Source organism: Phyllobates terribilis, unplaced genomic scaffold, assembly GCF_046119375.1.
Source record: "Phyllobates terribilis strain yellow unplaced genomic scaffold, ASM4611937v1 Scaffold_9__5_contigs__length_417890890, whole genome shotgun sequence".
NCBI classification, from domain to species: Eukaryota; Metazoa; Chordata; class Amphibia; order Anura; family Dendrobatidae; genus Phyllobates; species Phyllobates terribilis.
Genome location: NW_027362769.1, coordinates 117,552,745 through 117,574,426, shown reverse-complemented (window position 1 = coordinate 117,574,426; position 21,682 = coordinate 117,552,745).

Below are 21,682 nucleotides of genomic sequence, written 5' to 3'. Positions count from 1 at the left end.
TTAAACAGATATATTTGTGTCCAAACAGTCAGCGAGACACTATTACTGTTTTTTTTTTACGGAAAAAAGGCCAAAAGCTGGATAATACAGAGATTTGAACCGTGGAACTGCAAAACCACAGTTATAGTTATGTGGCCTACATCAGAATCTTTTAAAGAGATATATTTGTGTCTGAGCAGTCAAGGAGACACTGTTACTGTTTTTTTTTATGGAAAAAAGGCCAAAAGCTGGATAATACAGAGATTTGAACCGTGGAACTGCAAAACCACAGTTATAGTTATGTGGCCTACACCAGAATCTTTTAAACAGATATATTTGTGTCTGAACAGTCAGCGAGACACTATTACTGTTTTTTTTTACGGAAAAAAGGCCAAAAGCTGGAAAATAGAGAGATTTGAACCGTGGAACTGCAAAACCACAGTTATAGTTATGTGGCCTACACCAGAATCTTTTAAACAGATATATTTGTGTCCAAACAGTCAGCGAGACACTATTACTGTTTTTTTTTACGGAAAAAAGGCCAAAAGCTGGATAATACAGAGATTTGAACTGTGCAACTGCAAAACCACAGTTATAGTTATGTGGCCTACACTAGAATCTTTTAAACAGATATATTTGTGTCCAAACAGTCAGCGAGACACTATTACTGTTATTTTTTAGGGAAAAAGGCCAAAAGCTGGATAATAGAGAGATTTGAACCGTGGAACTGCAAAACCACAGCTCTATTTCTCTGGCCTACACCAGAATCTTTTAAACAGATATATTTGTGCCTGAACAGTCAGCGAGACACTATTACTGTTTTTTTTTAATGGAAAAAAGGCCAAAAGCTGGATAATACAGAGATTTGAACCGTGGAACTGCAAAACCACAGTTATAGTTATGTGGCCTACACCAGAATCTTTTAAACAGATATATTTGTGTCTGAGCAGTCAGGGAGACACTGTTACTCTTTTTTTTATGGAAAAAAGGCCAAAAGCTGGATAATACAGAGATTTGAACCATGGAACTGCAAAACCACAGTTATAGTTATGTGGCCTACACCAGAATCTTTTAAACAGATATATTTGTGTCTGAAAATTCAGCAAGACACTATTACTGTTTTTTTTTACGGAAAAAAGGCCAAAAGCTGAAAAATACAGAGATTTGAACCGTGGAACTGCAAAACCACAGTTATAGTTATGTGGCCTACACCAGAATCTTTTAAACAGATATATTTGTGTCCAAACAGTCAGCGAGACACTATTACTGTTTTTTTTTACGGAAAAAAGGCCAAAAGCTGGATAATACAGAGATTTGAACCGTGCAACTGCAAAACCACAGTTATAGTTATGTGGCCTACACCAGAATCTTTTAAACAGATATATTTGTGTCCAAACAGTCAGCGAGACACTATTACTGTTATTTTTTAGGGAAAAAAGGCCAAAACTGGATAATAGAGAGATTTGAACCGTGGAACTGCAAAACCACAGTTCTATTTCTCTTGCCTACACCAGAATCTTTTAAACAGATATAATTGTGTCTGAACAGTCAGCAAGACACTATTACTGTTATTTTTTAGGGAAAAAAGGCAAAAAGCTAGATAATAGAGAGATTTGAACCGTGGAACTGCAAAACCACAGTTCTATTTCTCTGGCCTACACTAGAATCTTTTAAACAGATATAATTGTGTCTGAACAGTCAGCGAGACACTATTACTGTTTTTTTTAACGGAATAAAGGCCAAAAGCTGGATAATACAGAGATTTGAACCGTGGAACTGCAAAACCACAGTTATAGTTATGTGGCCTACACCAGAATCTTTTAAACAGATATATTTGTGTCTGAACAGTCAGGGAGACACTATTACTGTTTTTTTTTAATGGAAAAAAGGCCAAAAGCTGGATAATACAGAGATTTGTACCATGTAACTGCAAAACCACAGTTATAGTTATGTGGCCTACACCAGAATCTTTTAAACAGATATATTTGTGTCTGAACAGTCAGCGAGACACTATTACTGTTTTTTTTTACGGAAAAAAGGCAAAAAGCTGGATAATAGAGAGATTTGAACCGTGAAACTGCAAAACCACAGTTATAGTTATGTGGCCTACACCAGAATATTGTAATTAGATATGTTTGTGTCTGAACAGTCAGGGAGATACTATTACTGTTTTTTTTTACGGAAAAAAGGCCAAAAGCTGGATAATACAGAGATTTGAACCGTGGAACTGCAAAACCACAGTTCTATTTCTCTGGCCTACACCAGAATCTTTTAAACAGATATATTTATGTCTGAACAGTCAGCGAGACACTATTACTGTTTTTTTTTTTTACGGAAAAAAGGCCAAAAGCTGGATAATACAAAGATTTGAACCGTGCAACTGCAAAACCACAGTTATAGTTATGTGGCCTACACCAGAATCTTTTAAACAGATATATTTGTGTCCAAACAGTCAGCGAGACACTATTACTGTTATTCTTTAGGGAAAAAAGGCCAAAACTGGATAATAGAGAGATTTGAACCGTGGAACTGCAAAACCACAGTTCTATTTCTCTGGCCTACACCAGAATCTTTTAAACAGATATAATTGTGTCTGAACAGTCAGCAAGACACTATTACTGTTATTTTTTAGGAAAAAAAGGCAAAAAGCTAGATAATAGAGAGATTTGAACCGTGGAACTGCAAAACCACAGTTATAGTTATGTGGCCTACACCAGAATCTTTTAAACAGATATATTTGTGTCTGAACAGTCAGCGAGACACTATTACTGTTTTTTTTTATGGAAAAAAGGCCAAAAGCTGGAAAATACAGAGATTTGAACCGTGGAACTGCAAAACCACAGTTATAGTTATGTGGCCTACACCAGAATCTTTTAAACAGATATATTTGTGTCCAAACAGTCAGCGAGACACTATTACTGTTTTTTTTTACGGAAAAAAGGCCAAAAGCTGGATAATACAGAGATTTGAACTGTGCAACTGCAAAACCACAGTTATAGTTATGTGGCCTCCACCAGAATCTTTTAAACAGATATATTTGTGTCCAAACAGTCAGCGAGACACTATTACTGTTTTTTTTTTACGGAAAAAAGGCCAAAAGCTGGATAATACAGAGATTTGAACTGTGGAACTGCAAAACCACAGTTATAGTTATGTGGCCTACACCAGAATCTTTTAAACAGATATATTTGTGTCTGAACAGTCAGCGAGACACTATTACTGTTTTTTTTTACTGAAAAAAGGCAAAAAGCTGGATAATAGAGAGATTTTAACTGTGGAACTGCAAAACCACATTTATAGTTATGTGGCCTACACCAGAATCTTTCAAACAGATATATTTGTGTCTGAACAGTCAGGGAGACACTATTACTGATTTATTTTACGGAAAAAAGGCCAAAAGCAGGATAATAGAGAGATTTGAACCGTGGAACTGCAAAACCACAGTTATAGTTATGTGACCTACACCAGAATCTCTTAAACAGATATATTTGTGTCTGAACAGTCAGGGAGACACTATTACTGTGTTTTTTACGGAAAAAAAGCCAAAAGCTGGATAATACAGAGATATGAACCGTGGACCTGCAAAACCACAGTTATAGTTATGTGGCCTACACCAGACTCTTTTAAACAGATATATTGGTGTCTGAACAGTCACAGACACACTCAATTTTTTTTTTGGGGGGGTGGGGAAATACCAAAAGGTTAATAAGACGCGTATTTGTACAGTCTGACTGAGGGAAAAAAAACAAAACAGGATTTAGATGAAAAAAAAAGGATTTTCCCTGGCCCCTGAGACCTAGGGATAAGTCGAGCAATTTGACCAACAGGAGGACACAGGACTGTAATGCAGTGTTTGTTGGTATAACCACAGCGTCTCCTATACAGCCTGCCTGCCTGCCTGCCTGATATGTGGGATTGATATTAGTCCTGAGAAGGACTGTTTGTTTGATTTTGCAGGCTTTAGAGACCCTACAGTAACTATTTTCAGTATAAATCTCTCCCTAGCTCAGCAGCACTGACCCTACACTGTTTGATCCGGAGTGACTGTGTCCAAGATGGCGGCGCCCGGTTTTAAATACTCGAGGTGACCCTGTGCGGCCAGCCAATCACTGTAATGCCCACAAACAACATGGCTGCGGCATTACAGTGACTGGCTGGCAATCCCTGCATGTTCATTGGCTCTGTAAAGAGCGCCAAACATGCAGGGCGGAGACCCGAGCTCTCGCCCGAGTAACTTTGAAATGCTCGGTGCTCGCCGAACATCCCGAGTAGTGAAATGCTCGGGCGAGTACCGAGCAGTGTCGAGCATGCTCGCTCAACACTAGTAACTATGTATGAGTATAAACAGTTGCATTGAATACAATATATACAGCTTTAGATATCATCTTAAATGACAGAATCTGAAGTGACACCATGAAAGCTCTAGGTGCAATATTTGGGGAACATAGATTGCTTAAAGCCCAGTACGAGAGCAATGCAATCCCCAACGAAAGGAACTACCTATAGAGTTTTCTGGGTGGTAAGCAGAGGAGGAACCATCTCTACTTTTGCCGTTAGCTTCTCCCCCGAGGAACAGAAGGAGGGACAGATAAGTATGTTACACGGTCATTTCTGTCTGAAGAGTAAAACCTATAACTTTAATGCAGAAGGATGTCTTTTCGGACCCATGTTATGGGGCCCCCCCTCTTCTATGCACCCCTAAATACGTATAACTGTTATATTGGAGCATTCGAATGAATAATACTGGAAATCCAATTAGAGGGATTTCACATTACCTGATATTACTCTATACTATATGTGCCTGTAGCCTGTGGGCCAAATCTGGCCCACAGGGTGATTATATTTGGATTGCGACACCAGACCCACCACTCCTATGTGGAGCCCATTATACTGTATGGAGGACTATGTGGGGTCCATTATACTGTATAGAGGACTATGTGGGGCCCATTATACTGTATGGAGGACTATGTGGGGCCCATTATACTGTATGGAGGACTATGTGGGGCCCATTATACTGTATGGAGGACTTTGTGTGGTTCATTATACTGTATGGAGGACTATGTGGGGCCCATTATTCTGTATGGAGGACTATGTGGGGCCCATTATTCTGTATGGAGGACTCTGTGGGGTCCATTATACTGTATGGAGGACTATGTGGGACCCATTATACTGTATGGAGGACTATGTGGGGCCCACTATTCTGTAAGGAGGATTATGTGGGGCCCATTATACTGTATGGAGGACTATGTGGGGCACATTATTCTGTAAGGAGGACTATGTTGGGCCCATTAATCTGTATGGAGGACTATGTGGACCCATTATACTGTATGGAGGACTATATGGGGCCCATTACTCTGTATGGAGAACTATGTGTGGCCCATTATACTGTATGGAGGACTATGTGGGGCCCATTATTCTGTATGGAGGACTATGTGGGGCCCATTATTCTGTATGGAGGACTATGTGTGGCCCATTATTCTGTATGGAGGGCTTTGTGGGGGCTATTATCCTGTATACTGGTTGGCCCGCGGCTTTGTCCAAGTTTTTCATTTTGGCCCTCTGTGTGTTTTGAGTTCGACATCCCTGATCTATACCCTAATCGCCACAGTCCTGGTAGTTATTAGAGCAATAGTCCAGCAATAGTCAGCTAGACATTTTCTTAAAGAGCAAGATCAGAAAAAAATGATCTGCCTTTTTTTTTCCTTTTCTAGAAACAGTGTCACTCTTGCCTATGGGTTGTGTCAAGTTTTTGGAGCTCAGACTCAGTCCCTGGCATGGGAAAAAGCTGCAATACCCAATGCGACCAATGGACAAGAGTGGCGCTGTTTCTCGAAACGAGGAAAGATTTTTTTTTTTCTAATCCTCCAACTCTTTAAAAGAAATGATGACAGAAGGCGCATTAATGCCTTTGTTCTTTGTGATTTCCATCCTCTGGCGATGAAGTAGACCTGTTATTTGTGTAATATGACAAGGTCAGAAAGGCAGAAAGGAAGACAATCAATCCAGTAATCTCCAAAGTACACAACATGAACTTGTTAAGATGATGAAGACTGTTCCGGCCGTGAAAAGAGAAACATTTCTTAAAAAGCTGATGAGTTGATGTGTGAGGATGGCAGCCTGATAACTGCTGAAGTTAATACCCTGGATAGATGGCTTTGCATAACAATATATATAATTAACACTTAGCCCCGCCAGCCCTCCGCAGCTCAGCCGCTGGTGATTTAGTCTCTGTTAATAAGGCTTAGGTCGCTGTGTTCCCAAAATAATCAGGAGGAGGATATATGATGGGCAAAAGTGGAACGTGAATGTCTACAGGTTTCCTATGGATTACGACACCCAATGAAAGCCCTATAAAATTGCACTGCCAGGTGGAAGGAAGTTTTATTTTTATTTTTTCCTTGGGATATAGGATTTCTGAGCAACTTTTTGTACTTTGTGGAACACCATGCATTGATCAGAGACTGAGCTCCTGTAGAAGGACCCTGGCGTTACTCACAGCCCACCCCCACCTTCACAATGCTGCTCCATAATGTAAGTGCATTATACATAGTACGGCTTATATCATTATGAATGGGAAATCATTCAGGTCTGTATTAAATGACTTGAATGTAGAATGTAACTCTGGATTTCTATGTATAGCACTTGTCATAATAATGAATGGGATGGATTACATTTTCTGTATGTAAATAGAGCCGGGAATACCGGAACACAAATAAATGCGACCTGTCTATATAGATACTGTGATATTGTATCTATTTTTTAAAATGTATTATTTTATATATATAGGTGCTTCTCACTAAATTAGAATATCATCAAAAAGTTAATTTATTTCAGTTCTTCAATACAAAAAGTGAAACTCATATATTATATAGAGTCATTACAGACAGAGTGATCTATTTCAAGTGTTTATTTCTGTTAATGATTATGGCTTACAGCCAATGAAAACACAAAAGTCATTATCTCAGTAAATTAGAATACTTTATAACAACAGCTTGAAAAATGTTTTTAAAATCTGAAATGTTGGCCTACTGAAATGTATGTTCAGTAAATGCACTCAATACTTGGTCGGGCTCCTTTTGCATCAATTACTGCATCAATGCGGCAATGTGGCATGGAGGCGATCAGCCTGTGGCACTGCTGAGGTGTTATGGAAGCCCAGGTGGCTTTGATAGCAGACTTCAGCTCGTCTGCATTGTTGGGTCTGGTGTCTCTCATCTTCCTCATGACAATACCCCATAGATTCTCTATAATAGATTCTCTATGGGGTTAAGGTCAGACGAGTTTGCTGGCCAATCAAGCACAGTGATACTGTTGTGTGTAAACCAGGTATTGGTACTTTTGGCAGTGTGGACAGGTGCCAAGTCCTGCTGGAGAATGACATTTCCATCTCCAAAAAGCTTGTCGGCAGAGGAAAGCATGAAGTGCTCTAAAATGTCCTGGTAGACGGCTGCGCTGACTTTGGTCTTGATAAAACACAGTGGACCTACACCAGCAGATGACATGGCCCCCCAAACCATCACTGATTGTGGAAACTTCACACTAGACCTCAAGCAGCTTGGATTGTGGCCTCTCCACTCTTCCTCCAGACTCTGGGACCTTGATTTCCAAATGAAATGCAAAATTTATTTTCATCTGAAGACAACACCTTGAACCACTGAGTATCAGTCCAGGTCTTATTCTCCTTGGCCCAAGTAAGATACTTCTGGAGTTGTCTATTGGTTTATTACTATGTACAAGTATATGAGGGGACAGTACAAAGACCTTTCTACTGATCTTTTTACTCTGAGGCCTGAGACGGGGACAAGGGGCATCTTCTACGTCTGGAGGAAAGAAGGTTTAATCATAATCACAGACGGGGATTCTTTACTGTAAGAGCAGTGAGACTATGGAACTCTCTGCCGCATGATGGTGTAATGAGTGATTCACTAATAAAATTTAAGATGGGCATGGATGCCTTTCTTGAAAAGTATAATATTACAGGTTATATATACTAGATTCATTGATAGGGCATTGATCCAGGGAACTAGTCTGATTGACGTATGGAGTCAGGAAGGAATTTTTTTTTCCCAATTTGGAGCTTGGTGTTTGCCACGTGGGGTTTTTTTTGCCTTCCTCTGGATCAACATGTTAGGCTATGGGTTGAACTAGATGGACTTAGTCTTCCTTCAACCTTAAAAACTATGTTACCATGTTACTATGAGTGACTTGACACAAGGAATGCGACACTTGTAGCCCATGTCCTGGATACGTATGTTTGTGGTGACTCTTGAAGCAATGACTCCAGCAACAGTCCACTCCTTGTGAATCTCCCCCAAATTTTTGAATGGCCATTTTTGAATGGCCTTTTCTTAACAATCCTTTCAAGGCTGCAGTTATCCCGGTTGCTTGTGCACCTTCTCCTACGACACTTTTTCCTTCCACTCAACTTTCCATAAATATACTTGGATACAGCAGCCTGTAAACAGCCAGATTCTAATGACCTTTTGTGGCTTACACTCCTTGTGGAGTGTGTCAATGACTGCCTTCTGGACATCTGTGAAGTCAGCAGTCTTCCCCATGATTTTGGAGCCTACTGAAACAGACTAAGGGACCATTTTAAACGTTTAGGAAGCCTTTGCAGGTGATTTTTGTTAATTATTCTAATTTACTGAGATAATGACTTTTGTGTTTTCATTGGCTGTAAGCCATAATCATCAACATTAACAGAAATAAACACTTGAAATAGATCACTCTGTAATGACTCTATATAATATATGAGTTTCACTTTTTGTATTGAAGAACTGAAATTAATTACATTTTTGATGATATTCTAATTTAGTGAGAAGCACCTGTATACAGTGCCTACAAGTAGTATTCAACCCCCTGCAGATTTAGCTGGTTGACACATGCGGAATTAACTTGGCATTGTGACATTTGTACTGTAGATCAGCCTGGAAGTGGGAAATGCACTGCAGCAACTTTTTTTTGTGTTGTTTTTTTTTTTTTAAAAAAAACGTTAAAAGTTAATTCAGAGTGTCATTTATTATTCAACCCCTCAAACCACAAGAATTCTGTTTGGTCCCCCTAAAGTATTAAGAAGTAGTTCAGGCACCAAGAATAATGAGCTTCACATGTGTGGATTAAAGATCTCTTTTTCCAGCCTTTTCTGACTATTTAAGACCCTCCCCAAACTTGTGAACAGCACTCAGACATGGTCAACATGGGAAAGACAAAAGAGCATTCCAAGGCCATCAGAGACAAGATCGTGGAAGGTCACAAGGCTGGCAAGGGGTACAAAACCCTTTCCAAGGAGTTGGGCCTACCTGTCTCCACTGTTGGGAGCATCATCCGTAAGTGGAAGGCTTATCGAACTACTGTTAGCCTTCCACGGCCTGGACAGCCTTTGAAAGTGTCCTCCCGTGCCGAGGCCAGGCTTGTCCGAAGAGTCAAGGCTAACCCAAGGACAACAAGGAAGGAACTCCGGGAAGATCTCATGGCAGTGGGGACATTGGTTTCAGTCAATACCATAAGTAACGTACTCCACCGCAATGGTCTCCGTTCCAGATGAGCCCGTAAGGTACCTTTACTTTCAAAGCGTCATGTCAAGGCTCGTCTACAGTTTGCTCATGATTACTTGGAGGACTCTGAGACAGACTGGTTCAAGGTTCTATGGTCTGATGAGACCAAGATCGAGATCTTTGGTGCCAACCACACACGTGACGTTTGGAGACTGGATGGCACTGCATACGACCCCAAGAATACCATCCCTACAGTCAAGCATGGTGGTGGCAGCATCATGCTGTGGGGCTGTTTCTCTGCCAAGGGGCCTGGCCATCTGGTCCGCATCCATGGGAAGATGGATAGCACGGCCTACCTGGAGATTTTGGCCAAGAACCTCCGCTCCTCCATCAAGGATCTTAAGATGGGTCGTAATTTCATCTTCCAACAAGACAACGACCCAAAGCACACAGCCAAGAAAACCAAGGCCTGGTTCAAGAGGGAAAAAGTCAAGGTGTTGGAGTGGCCTAGTCAGTCTCCTGACCTTAACCCAATTGAAAACTTGTGGAAGGAGCTCAAGAATAAAGTCCACATGAGACACCCAAAGAACCTAGATAACTTGGAGAAGATCTGCATGGAGGAGTGGGCCAAGATAACTCCACAGACCTGTGCCGGCCTGATCAGGTCTTATAAAAGACGATTATTAGCTGTAATTGCAAACAAGGGTTATTCCACAAAATATTAAACATAGGGGTTGAATAATAATTGACCCACACTTTTATGTTTAAAATTTAATAAAATTCAAATGAGCAACATAACTTTTTGGTTTGTAAGATTTATGCTTCCGTTCATAAAACCTACTCTCGTTTGCAGTTTGAAGGCTCTAACTTATTTGCATCTTATCAAACCAGCTAAATCTGCAGGGGGTTGAATACTACTTGTAGGCACTGTATATATATTTATATACAGCAGGTAAAATAAGTATTGAACACATCATAAATTTTCTAATTAAATATATTTCTAAAGGTGCAACTGAGTAGATAAAGAAATCAGACCATAGATGTCAATAAATTAAGTCATGTGTAATAATGAGAAATAACACAGGGGAAAAGTATTGAACACGTTTACTAAAATGTAATTAATACTTCGTACAAAAGCCTTTTTTAGTGATGACAGCTTCAAGATGCCTCCTGTATGGAGAAACCAGTCGCAGGCATTGCTCAAGTGTGATACATTCTTTCAAACAAACACTCTTCACATCCTGAAGGTCCTGTGAGCTTCTTCTATGAACTCTGAGCTTTAGTTCCTTCCATACACTTTCTATTGGATTCAGGTCTGGTGATTGGCTGGGCCATTCTAGCAGCTTTATTTTCTTTTTCTGAAACCAATTGAGAGTTTCCTTCGCTGTGTGTTTGGGATCATTGTCTTGCTGAAATGTCCACCCTTGTTTCATCTTCATCATCCTGGTAGATGGCAGCAGATTTTTATCAAGAATGTCTCGGTACATTTGTTCTTTCATCCTTCCTTCAATTACATGAAGTTTGCCAGTTCCGTATGCTGAAAAACAGCCCCACACCATGATGTTCCCACCTCCAAACTTCACTGTTGGTATGGTGTTTTTGGGATGATATGCAGTGTCTTTTGGCCTCCAAACATGGTGTGTATTATGGAATCTAAAGCATATTTTCCCAGTATTTCACAGGCTTGTCTAAATGTTGTTGAGCAAACTTTAAATGTGCTTGAACATGCTTTTTGTTCAGCAATGAAGTCTTGCTTTGTAAGCGTGCATACAGGCCATGGAACTTGCATGGTGAGCATGCATACAGGCCACGGAGGTTAAGAGTATTACTTACTGTTTTCTCTGAAACAATTGTACCTGCTGATTCCAAGTCTTTCTATAGCTCTCCACAGGTGGTTCTTGGCTCTTGGACAACTCTTTTGATAATTCTTTTCACTCCTCTACCTGAAATCTTGAGGGGACCACCTGGTTGTGGCCGATTTATGGTGAAATTATGTTCTTTCCACTTATGGCCCCAACAGTGCTCACTGGAACCTTCAGTAGTTTATAAATTATTTTGTAACCAATGCCATGCAATGTTTTGCAACAATAAGGTTGTGAAGGTCTTAAGACAGCTCACTGGTTTTATCCATCATGAGATGTTTCTTGTGTGGCACTTTGGTAATGAGACACCTTTTTATAGACCATCAGGTGAATCCACTGATATTATTTTTCACTAAGTGGTAGGATTGCTTTCTAATTACTAATAGATTTCAGCTGGTGTCATAACTTTCCATGGCTTTTTGCCCCTCTCTTTCTTTATGCGTTCAATAATTTTTCCCTGTGTCATTTCTCATTAATACACATAACTTAATTTATAGACATCTATGGTTTGATTTATTTGCCTATGTGGATTGGATGTGATATTACCGACATCTGGTGAGAATTTCATATCAATGGCACCTTTAGAAATATATTTACATAGAAAATTGGTGACGAGTTCAATACTTATTTCATCCGCTGTATATATAAAGCCATCATAATCTACAGTCACCATTTACTTTAGTCATTGTCCTAAGAGGGGCTCACTATTTAATTTTCTTATCTTAAATGGAACCTGCCTCGTTGTACATGTCGTCCGATCCGTGGACACCCTGGTATAAAGGAGGAGAAGCTGAGAGGAATGATTTAGAGGTTTGTTGGAAAAGATTCAGTATAACGTGTATTTTATTTATTGAAATCCTTGGAGTTTATGTGTATATGAGCCTAATCGAAGTATATATTTGACGCGCCCAGGGGATAGGAACGACTCGGTACCCGGGCCTTTACCTGGTTTGGGGATGTCGCAGTGGTCGGCTCCCGGGCCCGTACCCTGGGGTCACTCTTGAAAAAGGGGATTGAAACTTGGATAAAAATAAAAATAAAATAAATAGTTTGTGACGCCACCTGTGGTACCTGGTAATGAGTACCAGCGCTGCTTCAGACCTCCGGGGGTGTTGGGATGGCAGCTGAGGTGTTTCTGCTCCCCACAGGTGGAGCGGGCCCCCGGGGCAGGGATGGTGTGAAGGGATGCAGGAGAGAGGGGACCCAGCTGGGTCAGAGGAAGAACAGACACACACACCGGGGATAGTTTCAGTACCTTTACTGCGGATGGTAGTCAGGTACGGTCCAGGGTACTTGCTAGAAGGGTGTGCACTTCTGGACTTGCTCCCCAGTGAGCGGGTGTAAGGCCTCCTTTCTGTATCTTCCTGTCTCTCTCCCTGGAGCTTCTGACCTGCTTGGAACAGAGTCTAGCTCCCTTGATGTTTCTCTCACCCGTCTTGCTTGGCGGCGAGGGCTTTCCCACTGGTTACCACGATCCCTGGACACTGGGGCCTTCGTGGTACCTAGTCCTCTGAATGTGCGGTATTCACGGGTGGACTGAGGGATATGAAATCTTCCTCAGTATGCCGGATTCCCTACTGGGCATAGAGATCCCAAGAGGCTCGGGCCCGGTGCCCGGCTTGCATCAGGGGACGAACCCTCTGTGGTTCCTCTGTCCCTCATCGCTCTTCTCTTCTCCTTTCCTTCTAGCCCACTCTAGGCTCTCACTGGCCAGACTAGCCCGCAGCTTGGGCCTAGCCTGGCTTTCAGCCACGCAAACTTCAGCTTGTCTGGTGCTGCAGCATCTTGTCACACTCACTGCTTCCCACTGACTGACTTCCTGAACTCCACCCCCCAGTATAATATACCTGACAGGGCTCCATCTAGTGGACTTGGGTGGAGGTGTCTGCATGTATTGAGGCCACTGGGGAGAATCCCATCTGTGCAACACCCAGGAGTTCTGTGACAGCCTGCAGCTGCAGGGCGTCACACATTCACAGTCACGCAGGGAAGACTGTCAATCACTAAGTAGGACCACCCACTGGACTGGTATGCATACAAACAACAGGGATTATAGTTATATCTTTATAGTCTTAGAGAAACTTTTCTTACAAAAATGTACATCAATCCAATCAGCTTATGCTGCTCTATAACATCCTGCCTTCAGATCAAAGACCATTTTGAACATGACTGGTTCCTTTTAAGTCTCACTCGGAATGTCAGTTTTTCACATTTTTATCCATGTTTTTCATGGATAGAACATATGACCCTTATAGTCTATGGGGCTGTTCACATATTCCTACTGAATCTCAGCAAAAGAAAAAAAAAATCATATCCATTTTTTATCTGAGTCACAGTTCAAACTCGTCCATTCACGCTTATGTGTCCAGCACATGCACGGGATCCGTATTTCATTCCAATACTGACTGTTTAATGGATAGCTTGGAATTTTTTTTGCATATGTGATTGTAAAAATGGACACATGGATTAAAAACAACTGAAAATCGGATCCAGCAGACTGATGAAAAACAAACAGACATCAGAATGAGGACTTCGCCATACGTGCATGTTTCAGCAAGGTCGATGGGAAGTCAGCATGTGTTTGCGAGAAGAAATCAGGAAACCCAAAGGAGAATCAACCAAATAAACCCAAGAGAGAACCTAATATATGAACTGCAATGTACAAGCAGATGTTGTACTTGGTCAGATTTGAACCAAGGACTCCAACGTTGCAAAGTAATAATCAAAAACAGATTGCCACTTAGTCCCATCTCTACGTACAATAAGATTGTTGTTTACACTACACGTATTAGAAAGCCGGTATCTGCACCCTGGCACACACGTGCACTCTTGGCTCGGCTTGTACGTTTCATCAAATCTGGAAAATTTTCTATTATATATCAATTTATGTGATTTAGCCATTGAGACTAAATTTGGCTGAGCACATTGAATGGCTGGTGGCTGAATTCCCCTATCTTTCTTGACAACTCATATTTGCATAATTTCCCAGAGTAGCATGGCATGGCCGATATGTCTCCTTACACTGGCATGTCATTGTCCACAAGGAGAGACGTTAGAACCCAGTCAGAGGCCTCTCATACAGTCAAATCAGATCTCATGCTTTGCACTGAGGAGTGTCAAAACCCTGAAACACATGTCTGCAAATAGAGATTCATCTTTGGCTTTTATCCTAAGTCATGTGGCAAGGCTCGTTTAAGGGTCGATATTGACTTTTAGGATTGATACTTCCAATCATTGGTGTTACAGTTCTAGTCCTCTACTTCTCTGAAGAGGCAATTTGCAATATCTGATGACTCAAACACATCCATGCTGGTTGGCTCAGTGGGTAAGGAAGTCACTGCCAGACGTCTCTGGTGGCAGTTCTTATTTAGAACAAGACAAAAGCGTAGAACATTTAAATTCCATGTGCCCGATCTTTCTCTTCTCCAACATCATCGTGTGGCACCCTGCTACCACAGGTACCACAGAACCCAAAAGGGTGCATGGACAGACTTCTCCACCAGAGGCCCTCATTACACAACAGACACGTCCACCCTTCCACCTCAGACCACCGGAGGGAGCCCTGTTAGGGATATATATACTGGAGGGTGGAGTTAGGTAGTCAGTGTGTGCTGGCACCGAGATCAGTGAAGAAGCAGCATGTGAGCTGCTGTGCTGAGGGCCAGCCAGGGCCTAAAGCACGCGCTGAAGTTTTGGGGCCTAGAGCGGGGCCGGAGGCAAGGAGAAGAGTGAGAGGAGTTATGGGGGCAGAGGAGCATCTTAGGCTCACCCCAGAACACAAGCCGGACACCGGGTCCGCGCCTACAGGGATAACCAGTATACCAGGAGGATTCTAAACCCCTGGTCAACCTGAAGCTACAATCATTTAAAGAACTAGGAACCACGAAGGCCCCAGCGTCCAGGGATAGTGGTAGCCAGAAGAAAGTTCTTACCACTAAGCATGCAGGTGAGGAGAGGGAAAGAGTACAGAAGCTAGGCCTAGTTTCAGGCTGGTCAGAAGCTTCAGAGAGAGAGGAAGAAACAGATCAGGAGGCCTTATACCCGCTCACTGGGGAGAGTCCAGAATTGCACCTTTCCTATCAAGTACCCTGGACCCTACCTGCCGTCTACACCAGTAAAGGTACTGAAGCGAACCCCCCTGTGTGCGTATCTGTTATTCTCCCCTGGCCCGGCTGGGCCACCTCTCACCTGCATCCCTTTCATCAACCATGCCCCGGGGGCGCGCTCCGCATGGGGGGGGCAGAAACATCTCAGCTGCCATCCCATCACCCCCGGAGGTCTGCAGCAGCACCGGTACTCATTACCGGGAACCACAGGTGGTGTCACGAGACAAAACTGTTAACAAACGCCCTTTTAAAGAGTGACCCCAGGGTACGGGCCTGGGAGCCGACTGCCGTGACATCCTACAGAAGGTCAAGGCCCGGGTACCGAGTTTCCCCCATATCCCCCTGGGCGAGTCAATTGCATGGGGAAGTGTCCAGAGACCCCTAACCATAGGCTGGTCCTACCGAACTCATCAGGTTCAGCCAACATTATTCTTCTCTGTTGGTTCATTCTGTAACTGCATATTTCACTCATTTTCAGAGTTGCGAAGTTCCATTATTATTATTATTATTATTATTATTATTTTTGTCTCAAATGTGAAATCCCCAATTGGTAATGATTACGTTCAATCTAAACTCAGATGTCATCTTCATGTAAGATAGATGACTGAAGTCACTGAACACACATTTTCTGAGCCATCTCACCTTTATCATTAGCTAAGTGACCGAGAATTGCTTCCTCTTACCCAACAGATGTAATCTGTAATCTTACATGACTCAGCAGGGTCCATTAACAGAAAGTGACTGTGGTTCACTTCATCATGATCTATTACATATATAGGAAAATGCAAATTCATCCAGGGGGTATTACTAAGGCCACGTTCACACGTTCAGTATTTAGTCAGTATTTTACATCAGTATTTGTAAGCCAAAACCAGGAGTGGGTGATAAATACAGAAGTGGTGATGTGTTTCTATTATACTTTTCCTCTGATTGTTCCACTCCTGATTTTGACTTACAAATACTGATGTAAGATACTGACCAAATACGTGTGAACATGCTTTATGCTGATGAGAGGTCCCTGGGGTTGGCACAGTTAAGTTGACTCACACTTTATACTGTATAGTTTTACCACTGGCTGACACTGTTCCGGGGATACTGTGTCTGACACTGCTATGAGGATGCTGTGAATATCAATGCTCTTGCTTAGTGAGGGCTCGTGCGTTACACTGTTAGGCTGGAATCACACAAGTTGGGGAAGATTTATTAATCCTAACTTTTAGATGGTGTGAAGGTAGACTAAACGGTCTTCAAAATGCAATGAATTTATCAAAGTGGCTCATGCCATTTATAACTTTAGTGCATCTTTAAACGGTCTAGTCCAGGGCTCCTCAAACTTTTTAAACAGGGGGCCAGTTCATGGTCCCTCAGACCATTGGAGGGCCGGAATATAGTTTTTTAAAATAACTATGAACAAATTCCTATGCACACTGCACATATCTTATTTTGAAGTAAAAAAAACAATACAGGAACAAATACAATATTTAAAATGAAGAACAAGTAAAGTTAAATCAACCGGTATTTCAATAGGCAGGTAAATGTCCCCAATAAGCAGCATAGGTCCCCAATAGGCAGGTAAATGTTCCCAATAGGCAGCATAGGTCCCCAATAGGCAGGTAAATGTCCCCAATAGGCAGGCTGTTTCCCCCTTATAATGCCATATGCAGGCTGTCCCCCCCCCTTATAATGCCCCATGCAAGCTGTTCCCCCCATATAATACCCCATGCAGGATGTCCCTTTCTCACACCATATAATGCCCCATGCAAGATATCACTCCCCTGTATTTATAATGCCCCATGCAGGATGTCCCTTTCCCCCCCATATAATGCCCCATGCAGGATGTCACCCCCCATATCATGCCCCATGTAGGATGTCACCCCCCCATATAATGCCCCATGCAGGATGTCATCCCCCCATATAATGCCCCATGCAGGATGTCACCCCCCCTTATAATGCCCCATGCAGGATATCACTCCCCTGTCTTTATAATGCCCCATGCAGCATGTCACCCCCCCATATAATGCCCCATGCGGCATGTCACGCCCCCATATAATGCCCCATGCAGCATGTCACCCCCCCATATAATGCCCCATGCAGCATGTCACCCCTCCATATAATGCCCCATGCAGCATGTCACCCCCCCATATAATGCCCCATGCAGCATGTCACCCCCCATATAATGCCCCATGCAGCATGTCACCCCCCATATAATGCCCCATGCAGCATGTCACCCCCCCATATAATGCCCCATGCAGCATGTCACCCCCTCATATAATGCCCCATGCAGCATGTCATCCCCCCATATAATGCCCCATGCAGCATGTCACCCCCCCATATAATGCCCCATGCAGCATGTCACCCCCCCATATAATGTCCCATGCAGCATGTCACCCCCCCATATAATGCCCCATGCAGCATGTCACCCCCCCATATAATGCCCCATGCAGCATGTCACCCCCCCCATATAATGCCCCATGCAGCATGTCATCCCCCCATATAATGCCCCATGCAGCATGTCACCCCCCCCATATAATGCCCCATGCAGCATGTCACCCCCCCATATAATGCCCCATGCAGCATGTCACCCCCCCATATAATGCCCCATGCAGCATGTCACTCCCCCATATCATGCCCCATGCAGGATGTCACCCCCCCCATATAATGACCTATGCCTCCATACATAAAAAAAAAAAAAATCCAATACTCACCTCACTTCTCACTTGCTGCCGCTGCTCTACTCTGGTCCGGACTCCAGCGTCGCGGCGGCGTTGTCCCACTCTGCGCTGCCTGTGACGGCACTCGGGAGGGTGCGGTGTAAATGACTCGCCCCCTGGGCTGTGGGGCACTCGGAACCGGGCAATAGGGAGACGATAGGGCTAGTAGTGGCGACCCGGTCCCGTGGCTCAGGGTGGTCAGACCAGTGGCAGTCTTTTAGATGTTTTAGATAATGTCCGACTACGCCACCCGTGGATTGTGGTTATTAGGAACCGCTGCTGCAGGGCAGACCACTGGGGCCGATGATGTATGCAGCTGGGATGGTGTGACTCCCCACGGGAAGAGTGCGGCCCCAGGGCAGTGTAGTGGATGGTGGGAGTGATGGTGGTGAGAGTCCCAGTACCGTTAGTGCTGGAGGAGCGAAAGAGCACACAGACAAGGCACTGCAGTCCCATGTCTTTTACTCACTGTTCAGGTACTCCGGGTCACTTCTGTACAGGTAGTGACCTCCCGAGCCGTGCTGCGTCCACCAGGTGAGGGGCTCGGTCAACTCCCAGACAGCTCAGGAATATGGCACAGGACCCCCCTTCTTTCCTTTCTCTGGCCTGCCTCACCAGTGACCCACTTTTGTCCAGCTGCCGCGGACTTGTGCGGGTAAACGTTGGCCCCGTTCTCCGCTGTCCTATATGGTGCCTTCCTAGCAGGTTTGATGAGGTGCCGCACCAATAGATGATCACGACGTCCGGTCTTTGGCTGAGGGTAGTTTCTCCTCCACCAACTTGGGATCCGGCACGCTTAATCTGCCTGACCCTTCACCCTGGATTCTCGTGGGTTCTTAGGGTCCCTTCCACCTTCTTGTTCCTGAGCCCTTCTGTTTCTCTGTCTCTTCTTCTCCTTTTCTGTTCCTTCCTGTTCCTTTCTCGTGGAGCTGGGATGAGACGTAATCACAGCTCCCTTTCACCTCCTCTCTCTCTCTTCCACTCTCTCTTCCTCGGCCTCTCTCTAGGCCCGCTCCTGAGTGGAGCTCCTACAGAGCCTCCACTCCCTGTCTTCTCCTCTCACTGACTGAACAGACTGAACCCAGATCTAAGATGGTGCCCACCTTTTATACCTCCCTCTGACCATGAGCCCAGGTGACCAGCAACCAATGGGCTCCTTCCTACGCTCAGGAACCAACCCCTATCTGCTCCTACAGCACTGGGTATTCCACCCCCCTCCCCACTCCAGCCAGGGACATGGTCTGTCATGCCTGCACTTCTGTCTAATGGGAGCACCGTTGAGCTGTCCCTCGGAAATGGGGTGTGTGTGATGTATGCAGCTAACTGAGCCCTGGTCCATTCTCCATCCTTACCTGGGAGTGGAATACCACACCTCTGGCAGAGGTGCAATACCCCTGTAGCGGCCGAGCCCTCGGGGTGCTACATCAAGACGTCACCGCGCCCTCTGACCTGAGACGTCACAGGAAGCGCAGAGCAGGAAGACAGCGGATCTGCGGAGGCACGGGGAGAGGTAAGTATTCGCCTGCCGGGGCCCTGAGCAAGCGGGGGGAAGGGCGGGCAATGGCACCGCTCTCCTCTCCTCCGCCCACAGCCCGGCGGGCCGGATAAAAGTCCTCCACTGGCCGCATGTGGCCCATGGGCCGTAGTTTGAGGACCCCTGGTCTAGTCTAAGATTAAATCTTTTACTTGGATTACTCAGTTTTTGCTGCAGAGCTGTGACATCAGAACTGCAGACAATAACAGACTCTAGGAGCAGTGCATAAGCACAGCGCTGGACCAAGGGAGGGTGAGAAAAGCACAGTTTTATTGTTTTTTATTTTAAAAGCAATTTGTTGTTGGGTAACATGGGTTTCCAAAACCAGAAAACCCCATTTAATCTATAAATTTAACAAGTCTTAAATGGAATCTGTCAGCAGGTTTTTTTGCTATGTAATCTCTCAGCAGCATGATGTTGGGGCTTAGACCCTGATTTCAGCAATCACAGTTTTCTCTGCTGCAGATCTAGCAGAGCTCTGAATGTTAAGCTGTGTATAACCCCACCCACATCACTGATTGGCAGCTTTCTGTGTATATTATATAGCAACAGAAAGTTGCTAATAAGTGCTGAGGGTAGAGCTGCACTAGGATGCATGAGGCAGCTAGTCTTCTAATAATAATCCCCTGCTGATAAAACACTGATTGTATTAAATCAGCACATAGCCTGGTAAATGACACATCGCTGTAATCAGGGTCCGTGTTCCTACATTATGGTGCTCTCAGATTACATAGCAAAAACCTGCTGACAGATTTCATTTAATTTGAGATAAGGACATCTATTCGAGGAGACTCAAATTCATTTAGAATTTCACTAATAATTCGGATTTGCCAGAATCAAATTTTTTTTACATTCAATTCTCTGAAAATAAGCAAAATAAAAAAAAAAAAAAAAAAAAACATCATACCCCTCCTTCACCTGTCCTGGAGCCACAGCCTTCTTCCGCCCGGTCCTCTGCTGTTTTACTTTTTCTTTCCGGCTCTGGTGATCTTCTCAATCTTTTCTCTTTTGCCTCCTCTGGTGATGATTAGATCTTGAGTGACTTCATGATAAGGGATGAGTGGACCCCTGGAAGTTATGGTTCTTGTACCCTACCCGAACTTTGCTCCAAAGTTTGGTTCTGGTACCGGAACTGTACCTGTATTTGAACCAGAACCCGAACCTCACTGAAAACAATTTTGAGCTGGAAAATTTTTCTCTCACTTCCCCCGGAATTCTGAACATTGCAACGGGCTTTCCTGGAGAAGTCCATGCTCGGCATTTAGCACCAGACACTAATTGTCCGGTACGAGTCCCGAACTTTTAAGTTTGGGTTTGCTCATCTCCATTCATGATTTGTGGTGTGATGTTCTCCATGATGCCACATGAGGCACAGTAAAAATTAGAGGCGCTAAAGAGCGCAGATGTAAGAGAACAATGGAGCCGGAGGGAGCATGCGAGACAGCGGAGGTCCGGGTGGTGAGCTGTGGAGAGAGGACAGATGATGGGAGAGGCAAGTATAATATTTGTAATATTTATTTTTTTGAATATTTTTTATTTTTTAACCTCTTCCGTTTATTATCCTCTGGGGCCCGTAGAGAGCACAATAAACATCTTTTACTAGCAATTCGATTTGCAATGAATGAATTTGACACAAATCAAATTTACAGATCGAATTGGAGAGAATCTTACTCTTTCTTTAAGAATGGAAATCGTCTCTTCAGAGAGGAAGAGAACTTGAACTCTAGCGCCACCTATTGGAAGTAGCGATCCTACAAGTCATTTTTGACCCTTTAACGAGCCTTGAAATATGACTTAGGATAAAAGCCAAATCAGACCCAGCCAAATCTTATGTCATACTTTGTACTGACGAGGGGCAATACCCCGAAACACCATGTCTACAAATTGAGATTCTGATTTGGCTTTTATCCTAAGTCATATTTTAAGGCTCGTTAAAGGGTCAATAATTACTTCCAATAGGTGGCACTAGAGTTCAACTTCTCTTTCTCTCTGA